Source organism: Stegostoma tigrinum, chromosome 26, assembly GCF_030684315.1.
Source record: "Stegostoma tigrinum isolate sSteTig4 chromosome 26, sSteTig4.hap1, whole genome shotgun sequence".
Classification (NCBI taxonomy): domain Eukaryota; kingdom Metazoa; phylum Chordata; class Chondrichthyes; order Orectolobiformes; family Stegostomatidae; genus Stegostoma; species Stegostoma tigrinum.
Genome location: NC_081379.1, coordinates 44,462,412 through 44,474,490, shown reverse-complemented (window position 1 = coordinate 44,474,490; position 12,079 = coordinate 44,462,412). Strand labels below are relative to the sequence as shown.

The 12,079-nt window shown below is 41.5% G+C and overlaps 1 protein-coding gene across 5 annotated transcripts in view; it reads left to right on the top strand.

Annotated features, from left to right (window-relative positions):
- The window catches only part of ppm1f (protein phosphatase, Mg2+/Mn2+ dependent, 1F), a 65,837-nt gene that overhangs the window by 30,312 nt on the left and 23,446 nt on the right, over positions 1-12,079 (top strand). The window lies entirely within an intron of this gene.

Here is a 12,079-nt window from a genome sequence, read left to right as displayed (position 1 = left end):
AACCTTTAGAGAATCCTGGACTAGCACTCCCAGGTTTTGTTCAATAGCTATGTCCTTGCCTCTGACTCAATGTCTGGGTTCAAGAATCTGCTTACTCAGGGATGTCATATAGCTTTTCTCAGCAGGCTTATTAACACAACATAAAGTTTATGGCAAGCCAAAGACCATTTGGTGGACTGAAACTCGGTCTTCTTTCAGTGTTGCCATTTCAATAATATGAAAATAGATTCTCCTTGATGTCCCATGGAGTGAATCAAACATCAACAAATAGTTGAGGATTGAGATGTAGCAATGGTTGTGGGCCCTGACAACATGCTGGTAATAGTGCTGAAGTTGTGAACTAATTGCACCCTGAGCCAAACTGTACTAAAACTAGTGGCACCTAGCCAACAATGTAGGGGAAAATTGCCCAGGTATATCTTGTCTACAAAAAGTTGCTCTCATCCAAGGTAACTAATTACTGCCCCATATGTCGATCTTCCATCACTTTGCTGATAATTGTAAATATAATAGCCTTCCTGGTTAACAACATGTACATATTAAGCCCCTAGTTCACCAATACTTTACTCTAGTTTCTGCCAGGAGTGTCAAGCTGCAGACCTCCATTTATGGCTTTGAGCCAAACAAGGACTAACAATTCCAGAGTTCAGTAACTGTCCTTAACATCAAGCCAGCATTCAATAGTGTGGCATCAAGTAGCTATGTTATGTACACATGTTATGAACATTCATAACATATCAGACACCATGCAAAACATTTGAAACTAATTAAACTTTAATCATAGTCCTAGCAGTTTGGAGCAATGGGATGTTGTCAGAAGGATGACCAGACACACTTCAAAAGTGAAATAAGTAGTAATGGTTGGGCATTCATTTTACACCTTTCAACAATCCTGAAAAGTCATTATGCTCTAGGATCCCATACATAACTACCTTTACCATGGATTGACAGACTTGTATTTTGTCTTCAGTGCATCCAAATCTTTTTGAGGTTATTGGCTACACTTTTTGATAAAATGCTGTCAATCAGATTATTTCAAATGCCTTCTAATAAATTATTTTAATTGCAAGGTTCATTTTGAAATGTTGTTTTGGAGTGTTCTTAAATCAAAAGAATATTGTTTGTATACACCATGTTATCTGTTATATCCATCATATCATTTGGTAGGAAATTAGAATCGTTTTATATTCTATGATCTGATTTTGATAGCAGGTGGATTTTTAAATTGTCTATTTAAACTTTTTCCTGTATTGAAAAAATCATTTGCACTATTTCTGTGGCTAAAAGGGCAAGTCCAAAGGCTGGGAATTCTATAAGTAACTCCCTTTCTTACTCACCAGGCCTGTCCAACATTCCCAATGCACTAATTGGGTGTGTGATGAAGCATTCTCCACTTAAAGACAAAAAAAACTGCAGATGCTGGAATCCAAGGAAGATAAACAGGAGGTTCAAGAAGGCAGCTGATCATTACCTTCTCTTGGCCAATTAGAGATGGACAGTGCTACAAAACTGATGATTAGCAGAAGAAATAACTTTAATTTAAAAAGCATGATTTTGGGTTGTACAGTTGGTAGTGAGTGCTGAAGAATGGGCAAAAAGAATTATGTACTCCTAAAGTATTCTCTGGAAAGAAGTGAGAGATGTACTTGCACAGAACAAACTAAATTCTGATTTAGTTATTCAAATATTGTTTCTTGGGCATTTTACTTGGGGAATCTCAAGTTATTTTTCTTGCAACACCAACCATAATTTTACTTTCGTAGTTTCTTTGTTTCTTTTCAGCTGCAAGAAACAAAACAGAATGGTTTGAGCAAAAATGAAATATCTTTCTCACATGCTTCCAGGCAATATTAAGTAGACTAACATGAATGCAGAATTCCAGAGAATCTCACTGGACTGGCTTAATACTGTCTCCTCTTGCACAGATACTGCCAGACCTAATGAGTTTCTCCAGTTTTGTTTTCCAATCTCTAGCATCTTCAGTACTTTGCTTTTATTGAACTAGGCTAGCATTATTTTCTATAAATGATTAGAATGGCTACATCTAAGTCAGAAGGATGCAGTTTTGTTCTGAGTTAATTGCAAAAATGTAGCTTGATTGAGTGAAATCTCCAGAGCTGCATCCCTTTCAGATCAGGTCCTATGCAGAACTAAAGAGTGGACCATTCAGCATCTTGAGGCAATTTTTTTTAAACTTTTTTTTTGTTTGATTTATGACTGATCTAATGTCTATTCAGCTCCTTGTGGGAGGTACTGAAATCCTAGCATGTAAAGAACAAAGGCGTTGGCCAGAAAACTTAATCATAGAATCCCCACGGTGCAGAAAGGGGTTGTTCAGCCCATCAAACCTGCTCCAGCACTCTGAAGAGCATCCTATCAAAACACAGAACCCCACACTATCCCCATAACCATACATTTTACCATGGCTAATTCACCTAACCTGCATATCCTTGAACACTAATGGGCAGTTTAGCATAACTGATCCACCTAACCTGCATATCTTTGGACATTTTGGAATTTTTCATAAGTGCTTGATTTCTAGTTTTTCTAAATATTTAACAAAGGAATAAATTTCAGCACACTTAACCACTTGAGGCTTTTTTCCATCATTCTTCCAAGAGATGTGTGCATTGCTGGCTAGCCAGCTTTTACTGCTTGTCCCTAATTGCCCTTGAGCAGGTGATGAGCTGCTTTCTTGAACCGCTACAGTCCATGTACTATGGGTTAACCCACAATGCTGCTCAGGAGGGAATTCCAAGATTTTGACCCGGCAACAATGAAAGAATAGTGACATATTTCCAAACTTAGGATAAGAACTTGTCTTTCCAGGTGGAAGTGGGTCATGCGTTGGGAGTGCTATCTGAGGATATTTTTTGAATTTTTGAAGTGCATCCTGTAGATAGTACACACTGCTGCTACTGAGCACTAGTGGAGGAAGTGGATGCTTGTGGTTGTGGTGAAAACCAAATAGGTGCTTTGCCCTTGAATGTTGTTTTGTAGCTGCACCCATCCAGGCAAATGAGTATTCCATGCCACTCCTGACTTCTATCTTGTAGATGGTAGACATGCTTTGAGGTCAGTAAGTGAATTTCTCGCTGCAGTATTCCTAGTTTCTGACAGGCTCTTGTAGCTGTTATGTTTGGTGGTGGGTCTAGTTGAGTTTTTGGTCAATGGTAATTGCCAAGGATATTGATAATGGGGGATTCAGTGATGGTAATGCCTTTTTGACTATCAAGCGACAGTGGTTAGATTGCCTGTCTCTGCTGATGGCCCTGGCCTGATGTTTTGTGTGGCATGAATGTTACTTCTCATTTGACCATCCAAGCCTAGATATTGGCTAGATCTTGTTACATTTGAACATGGATTTGTTTAGTATCTGCAAAGTCGCAAATGATGCTGAGCCTTGTGCATTCATCAGCAAACATCTCCACTCCTGACTTTTTATGATGGAGGGAAGATCGTTATGAAGTAGCGGAAGGTGGTTGGACCTAGGTTACAGGAGTGCCTCAGGATAGTAGAAGTGTGCTGGAACTGAGTGACCTCAAACACAACAATCTTCCTATGTGCCAGGTATGACTCCAAACAGCAGAGTTTTCCCCAGTGCACACTGATTCCAATTTTGCTCAGGCTCTTTGATGCCACACTTGGTCGAATGCATGTCAAGGGCGCTCTCGCTTGTGCTTACGCTCTCTTACTAATAATTGAGAGTAGACTAATGAGGCAGTAATTAGCAGGGTTGGATTTGTCCTGCTTTTGTGTACAGGACATGCCTGGGCAATTTTTCAGGTGGATGCCCGTATTGGACAAGCTTGGCAGGGAAAGCAGCAGGTTCTGGAGCACATGTCTTTGGTACTATAGCTGGAAGATTGTCAGGGCCGATTAACTAACTTTTGCAATATCCATGTCTCCAACTTTTTCTTATGTGGAGTAAATTGAATTGGCTGGAGACTGGTTTCTGTAATGCTACTGACCACTGGAAGAGGCAGTGATGGACCATCCACTCAGCACTTCTGGCTGAAGATTTCCTTGTGAATGCTTTAACCTTTTTTGCACTGTTGTATTGGGCTCTTCCAGTTTGTGGACCACCGCACACGCACATGCACGTAGAACTGTAGAGCTTGGATCTGATCTGTTGGTTAGGGGATCACTTAGCACTGTCTGTCACCGTGCTGCTTATGCTATCTCAGCATGTGTGTATATAGTCCTGTTTGGTAGCTACACAAGGTTGACACCTCCCCATGTTTAGGTATGCCTGGTGCTGTTCCAGCTATATTGTCTTGCAGTCTCAGTTTAGCCAGGGTTGATTCCCAGGTCGGATTTGAGTACAGAATATACTGGGCCATGAGTTTGCAGATTGGCACTATCACTGTACTCTTGCACAGACAACATGATTTGGATGGTATTTTCACTGTGAAGGTGGGACATAATGCCCAGAAGGACTGGGTGGTGGTCACTTTTAATGATACTGTCATGGACAGATGTATTTGCAGGTCAAGTATGGTTTTTTTCTCTCTTGGTGGCCCCATCACCACTTGCTGCAGGCCCACCCTCTCAACTATATAGTCTTCAGGACCCAACCAGCTCAATTAGTCATGCTGCTGATAGCAGTCTTGGTGCTTGACATTGAAATTCTCCATCCAGAATGCGTTTTGTGTCCTTGCCATGCTTGCTTGTGCTTCCTCCAAATGATGTTCAACATGGAGTTCAGATTCATCACCTAGAGGGAGCACGGTACATAGTAATCAGCAGGAGGTTTCTTTGCCCACATTTAACCTGAAACCATGAGTTCTGGAATCAATTTTGAGGCTTCAAGGGCAACTCCATCATCTTGACAGTATACCGCTGAGTTGCCACTCTAGGTCTGCCTTGCTCTTGTTTGTTTTACCAAAATACAATACCTTGTGTTCGTCCAAATTAAAGTCCATCTGTAATTCCTCAGCCTAATGACTTATTTACCTTTTTTAAGAGGTATGCACAAGATTGCCAAGAGCCATTGAATCGCCGGAAGGAGCTGTTTGGTCTGCAATTTTAAATAAAAAATACGATGCCTGAATGTAGCCAGTTTATTTCTCCTCAGTAGTTAGCTGGTAAGCTGTGGTTCTTAACAAATAAATTAGACTTTTTAAGTGGGAACCAGCTGCACTGTACCTTCTGCAAGCAAATTAAAGTATCTGGAGGAGGACAGTCAGGGGGTAGCACATCCTGACAATTCAAAAGGGCCGTCTCAGCAAACCTTGAACCGAGATAATCTAACTGGTTTCTTTTCTATCTGTCTGGGGATTTATAATGGAGTTAGCATTTTTGACTAGTAAAGTTTTTATATGTAAGTAGTTTTGTAATTGTTTATCTTTATCCATTCATTTGTAATGAATAAACTGTAGTCATTCCTGTCAAGCACAGGACCATTCATCCATACTTTGTCAACCTGGGTTTAAAGAAAAGGTAAATTGGGGAATTCTGCAAACTGGTAAAAATCTTTAACTTTTGTGACAACTCCAGAAATAGTGGAAATTGATTTCTAGCATATCACTCCCATGCAACTTAACCTTATTATTTATGCTTAATTGCTGCATTTTCTTGCTATAATCTGGGATCATCTTAAAGTGTTATAAGACATTTGGATAATAGCTTGTTCTCATGGATCAAGTTTTGAGTCAGTGATCCTAAGCCTTCAGCAGAATTGGGAGGTAGAGCATTGGATATCAGCAGAATGTTAATCTGCTGTGAATACTCAGGAGGTCCACTATTATCATATTTGATCGTAGAGGTTATCTGGGTATCATATATTCTGGCAGAATGTGCTTTGACAGGCATTTACTTCTTTAGTCTATAAGATTTTAACCGTTTCTCTGCAGTGTGTCCAACCATAGCATGTCCCTTACCCAGTTGACAATACTTCAATCAGAATCCTAGTCGACACTGAACTGAGTTCCCACCTATAATCTCTTCCTTCCTAGCACTGCTTGCCAGTTTTTTATTTATATTTCCTTTTTTTCCACCTCTTTCTGTAGCTTATCTCCTGTTGATGCATTCCGTGTCTTTGTGCTCTAAAACCGACTAAACCAATACATTTTCTGATGTTCCACCTTTTTCAGGGTAAACTTGAACTCATCCAAAAATGTGATTTATGTACATCCTAACTTGTACCTTGTTCTATTGATCCAGAGGGATGATTTATAATTGAAAAAAATTGTGACGAGATTAAATATAATGCAAAAATACTTGACCTAAAACATTTTTCTCAATTTCTGTCTCAACAGTTGCCGCTTGATATGCTAAGCGTTTCCAGTGCTTTTGTTTACACTTCAAATTATTGCTGCCTTCTATCAAATCAGCCTGTCAATATATCAATCTACAAAAGTTCTCATTCACTTTCATTTTCTCCACGACCTTGCCTCTTCATAGTTTTGTAACCTCTAGACTTAGAATGCTCTGGGATCTTGGTACTTCATCTTTCACATTCTAAAATTCACAATTTCACAATGGGCTCTGGATTCTGGAATTCCAATCTCAAACTTTCCAACTATATTTCGAAGTTCAAATATTGATTCAAAATTTGGGAGCGTTATCAGGGGGTTTGTATGCATTGAAAGGAACAAATTGTGAATTGACAAGCTAGATTGTTGCTATTTCAGCTGTCTGTTTTCATTTCTTTGAGACTTCATAGCGATTTGATACAACTGAAATGGTTTGCTAGGCCATTTCAGAGGGCAGTTAAGAGTCAACCACATTACCTATAGGTCTGGACTGACATGTAGGTCAGAACAGATCAGGACATTAGTGAACCAGATTTTTCTTTTTTTTCCCCTTAGTCAGCAATGGTCTTGTGGTCATCAATAGATTCTTAATTCCAGATTATTGTATCGCATTCAAATTTCCGTCATCTGCTGTGGCAGGATTCAACCCAAGGTTTCCAGAACACTTGCTGACTTTCTGGATTCATAGTCTCGCAACAGGTGGCCGTGGCTTCCCCTTTGTGATTTACAGTATAGCTTGTCCCCATAGCCAGAATGTACCTCACGAAGGGGATGTTCCATTATATCATTGATCTGATTTAGGAAGTATAAACTATAACTAAGGTGATAAGGAAAAGCCAGGGAACCATAGGCTGCTGAGCCTCACATTGGTGGGCAAGTTGTTGCAGGGAATCCTGAGGGACTGGATTTACATCTATCTGGTAAGGCAAGGACAGATTAGGGATAGTCAACGTGGCTTTGTACGTGGGGAAACTTGTGTCTCACTAACTTGATTGAGTTTTTTTTTGAAGAAGAGGATTGAGAGCAGAGTGGTGGACATGATTTACGTGGACTTCAGTAAAATCTTCAAGAAGGTTCCCTATGGTAGACTCGTTAGCAAAGTCAGTTAGAGGGAGAACTAGCTCTTTTGGATACTGGCTCAAAGGCAGAAGTCAGAGGGTGGTGGTGGAAGGTTGCTTTTCAACTGGAGGCCTGTGACCAGCGGTGTGCCACAAGGATCTGTGCAGGGTCCACTGCTTTTTGTCACTTCTATAAATGATTTGGATGTGAATGTAGAAGGTATTGAGTAAGCTTGCAGATGACCCTGTAGTGGACAGTGAAGAAGATTACCTCAGCACAATTGGATGTGGACCACATAGGCCAATGAACTGAGGAGAGGCAGGTGGAGTTTAATTTAGATAAATGTGTGGTGCTGCAATTTTTTTTTCCCCAAATCGGGGCAGGTCTTGTACAACTTTAATGGTAAGGCCTTTGGGGATTGTTGCTGAACAAGAGGTGCAATTTCAGATAATAAAATGTGAGCCTGGATGAACACAGCAGGCCCAGCAGCATCTCAGGAGCACAAAAGCTGACATTTCGGGCCTAGACCCTTCATCAGAGAGGGGGATGGGGTGAGGGTTCTGGAATAAATAGGGAGAGGGGGAGGCGGACCGAAGATGGAGAGAAAAGAAGATAGGTGGAGAGGAGAGTATAGGTAGGGAGGGGATAGGTCAGTCCAGGGAAGACGGACAGGTCAAGGAGGCGGGATGAGGTGGTAGGGAGGAAATGGAGGTGCGGCTTGAGGGTGGGAGGAAGGGATGGGTGAGGGGAAGAACAGGTTAGGGAAGTGGAGACAGGCTGGGCTGGTTTTATGCTGCGAGGTGGGGGCGGTGGAAACTGGGCTGGTTGTGGGTTGCAGTGGGGGAAGGGGAGATTTTGAAGCTTGTGAAGTCCACGTTTGATACCATTGAGCTGCAGGGTTCCCACGTGGAATATGAGTTGCTGTTCTTGCAACCTTTGGGTGGCATCATTGTGGCAGTGCAGGAGGCCCATGATGGACATGTCGTCTGAAGAATGGCGGGGGTGGGGGGGAGGAGAGAAAGAGAGAGGAGTTAAAATGGTTCGCGACTGGGAGGTGCAGTTGCTTGTTGCGAACCGAGTGGAGGTGTTCTGCAAAGCGGTCCCCGAGCCTCTGGTTTCTCCAATGTAGAGGAAGCCACACCAGGTACAATGGATACAGTATACCACATTGGCAGATGTGTAGGTGAACAACATTAAACCACCTCCTGGAAAAAAAGTATCCATGTAATTTTGGTGCAACTTCCAAGATGTTAGTGAGGACACTTTTTTGCAGCATCAGCTGGACTAGTTGTCTGCCTTGTGATTGGTATTAGGATTGCTGGATGTTCATTCTGAGCTTACTATCATTCTTGAACATTTTCATAGCTATTTGATATATCAAAGCAGCATGTTGGACTATTTCAGAGTACTCAAGAATCAACCACAGTGCAGAAACTGCAGTCCTCAAGGTTAGAGAGAGCAAGAATAGTACATAGCCACTCGTGCTGGATTTTGACTTTATTTATTATTTATTTATGTATTTATTTATTGTAGGTAGGAGATGGAGGTGCGGCTTGGGATGGGAGGAAGGGATGGGTGAGAGGAAGAACAGCTTAGGGAAGCAGACAGGTTGGACTGGTTTTGGGATGCAGTGGGGGAAGGGGAGATTTTGAAACAGAGTGCAATTTCAGAGTTCCTTTTTAGGGTGGAGTTTCAGGGAAATAGGATGGTGAAGGCAGCATTTAGTACATTTGCCATTATTGATCAGTGCATTGAGTATAGGATTTGGGAGGTCATGTTGCGCTCTCGCTAACTGAGAGTAGACTAATGAGGCAGTAATTAGCAGGGTTGGATTTGTCCTGCTCTTGTGACACTCCATACAAATACAGGTAGTTCTGTTATGATGCGTGTTTTGTTAACACAAATTGGCTGTAACACGATTGAAATAGTAGTAGATTCTGTTTGGATAACATGCACTTTCTGCTATACAGCTATAGTGATTTTTCTATGGTGATTTTCTGTAGCATGACATCATACAAGAATGCAACTCTCACATTTATAGAAGAACTACCTGTATGGTGGCTACAAAAGCAAGCTAGCAGTGCTGTGGTCAGTAACTCTCCTCCTGACTTCCCAGAACCTGTCTGCCATCTACAAGCCATGAGTCAGGAGTGATGGAATATGCCTGGATGAGTGCAGCTCCTACAGCACTCAAGATGTTTGACACAATCCAGGGCAAAGCATCCTGCTTGATTAGCAACACATCCACAAGAATCCACACCCACTACCACTTGTGCTCAGCATTAGCAGTGTGTCTTACCTGCAAAATACACTTAAGAATCTCACCAAAGTTCTCCAAAGAGCACCTTGCAACCCATGATCATTTCAATTGAGAAGGACAGCCATTACATGGGAACACCACCACCTGCAAGTTCTTCTCCCAAGCCCCCCACAATCCTTTCTTGGAAATATATCACTGTTACTTCAGTCACTGGATCGAAATCCCTTCCTAAGGACATTGTAGGTCTACTTCCTGCACATGGACTGCAGCAGTTCAAGAAGGCAGCTGACCACCTTCCCTCAAGGGCAACTTGGGAGGGATATTCTCTTGTGAAATGCTGGCTGGCCATTCCAGAAGAGTTAAAATGTGGAGAAATGATGGTAGGCATCTAAAATGGGATATTTTGGAATACTCAAGTCAATTTCTACAGAAAATATTCTGAATTCCATCATGTATGGTTACCTGAAGAATTCGAGAGCATCAAACATAAGGAAATAAAACATAATCGCACAAATGTGAGTGGCAGTTTAAATAACTGGTCAAACACAAAGAACAATTATTAAAAGGTTAATTGGACAAATTTAAGGTGTGAAAGGAAACCGGCTAGCAAGTTTTTCTTATGAATCTCTGAAAAGGAAAGATGTAGCTGTTGGTCCTCCTGATCAGGGGTCAGTGTTGGGACCACAACTATTCACATCATGCATTAATAATCTGGACAAAGGAACTGAGGGCATTGTTGCTGAGTTTGCAAAGGCACAAAGATGGGTGAAGGGACAAAGTGTTGAGGAAGTGGGTAGACTCCAGAAGGACTTGGATAGGCCAGGAGAGTAGGCAAAGAAGTGGCAGATGGAATACAGTCTAGGTAAGTGTGAGGGTATGGACTTTGGTAGGAAGATTAGGGGCATTGACGGTTTGTTTTGTTTTGTCTCTGTCGCACAAAGGGACTTGGGAGTCCTAATTTAGAACTCCCTTAAGGTTAGCATGCAGATTAGTTGGCATTTAGAAAGAAAAGCAAATGCAATGTTAGCATTCATTTTTGAGGGCTAGAATACAAGAGCAGGGATGTATGGCTGAAGCTGAGTAAGGTTCTGGTAAGATTGCATTTAGAATACTGTGAGCAGTTCTGAACCCTGTAAGGAAGAAATGTGCTGACTTTGGAGGGGGCTCCGAGGAGGCTTACAAGAATGATCCCAGGGATGAAGGGTTTGTCATACGAGGAGCAGTTGAGAACTCTGGGTGTGTACTCAATGGAGTGTATAAGGATTGGGGTGGGGGGATCTGATTGAATGTTTTTTAGTATACTGAGAGGCCTGGATAGAGTGGATGTGGAGAAGGTGTTTCCATTAATAGCCTTCTATGCAAAGTCTTTGAATGCCTTTTAAGACTGGGATAGATATGTTATTGGTTTGTAAGGGAATCGAGAATTGGAGAGTAGGCAGGAGTGGGGTTGAGGATTATATCAGCCATGATTGAATTTTGGAGCAGGTTTGATGGATTGAATGGTATAATTCAGCTCCTATGCCTTTTTAGGGTCAGTGTTTTTTTTTAATCAGTGTGACGTGGCTGATGTGCTGCAAAATTGTACTAAAGGAGGGCCACTTTACTGAGTATCACGTGTGCTTCTGATCGCCACCGCTCATGCATGAATATTCCCATTGTTTTAGGTGAATAAAGTGGATGTGTTGTGGAATTGTTTGACTGAATCAAATGTGTCATGATGCTGGAAAGACTGGGAATCTCAGCTGTAGAAGGTGAGAACAGGAAGTTAATAGAAGGTAGTAAAGAAATGATGCAGATAATCAACAAATTTTTTTTGCTTCTGACAGAGGTATATTAGGGATTGAAGACACAGCAACTTTGAAATTCTAATCATCAGGGAAGTGGTACTGAGAACTGGGGGTGGGGGGGGGTGGTGGTGGATGCAGGTTCATAAGTTTGTGGGTCATCTTAGGGTCTTGTCCACTGACACAGTGGATACACTTGCTGTGTTGGTGTGAATTTCCCAACACTTATTAGAGTCTGGAAATGTTCCATTAGAGAGCAAATATAACCCCTCTGTTCGAAAAGGGAAAGAAGCAGAAAGTAGGAAAATTTATATAAGCCAGTTTAACTGACACATTTGTTATTGGAAGGTGTCCGAATCCAGATAAGAACCTAGGAAATAGGAGCCAAGAATAGGCTATCTGGCCCATCAAGCCAGCTCTGCCATTCAATAGGATCATAGCTGTTCTTTTTGTGGACTCAACTTCACTTACCCACCCATTCCTCATAATCCATAATTCCTTTGTTTGCAAATCTGTCAGTCTTTTCCTTAAAAATTCAGCGAGATAGCCTTAACTGCTTCACAACCCTTTGGATGAAGTTCTTCCTCAATTCAGTCCTAAATCTGTTGTCCCTTTTATTTTGAGGTTATGACTCCAGTTCTAGCTGCTTCTTCCAGTGGAAACAGCCTCCCTGCTTCTATCTATTCTATTCCCTTCATAATTATCTTTCTATAAGAATT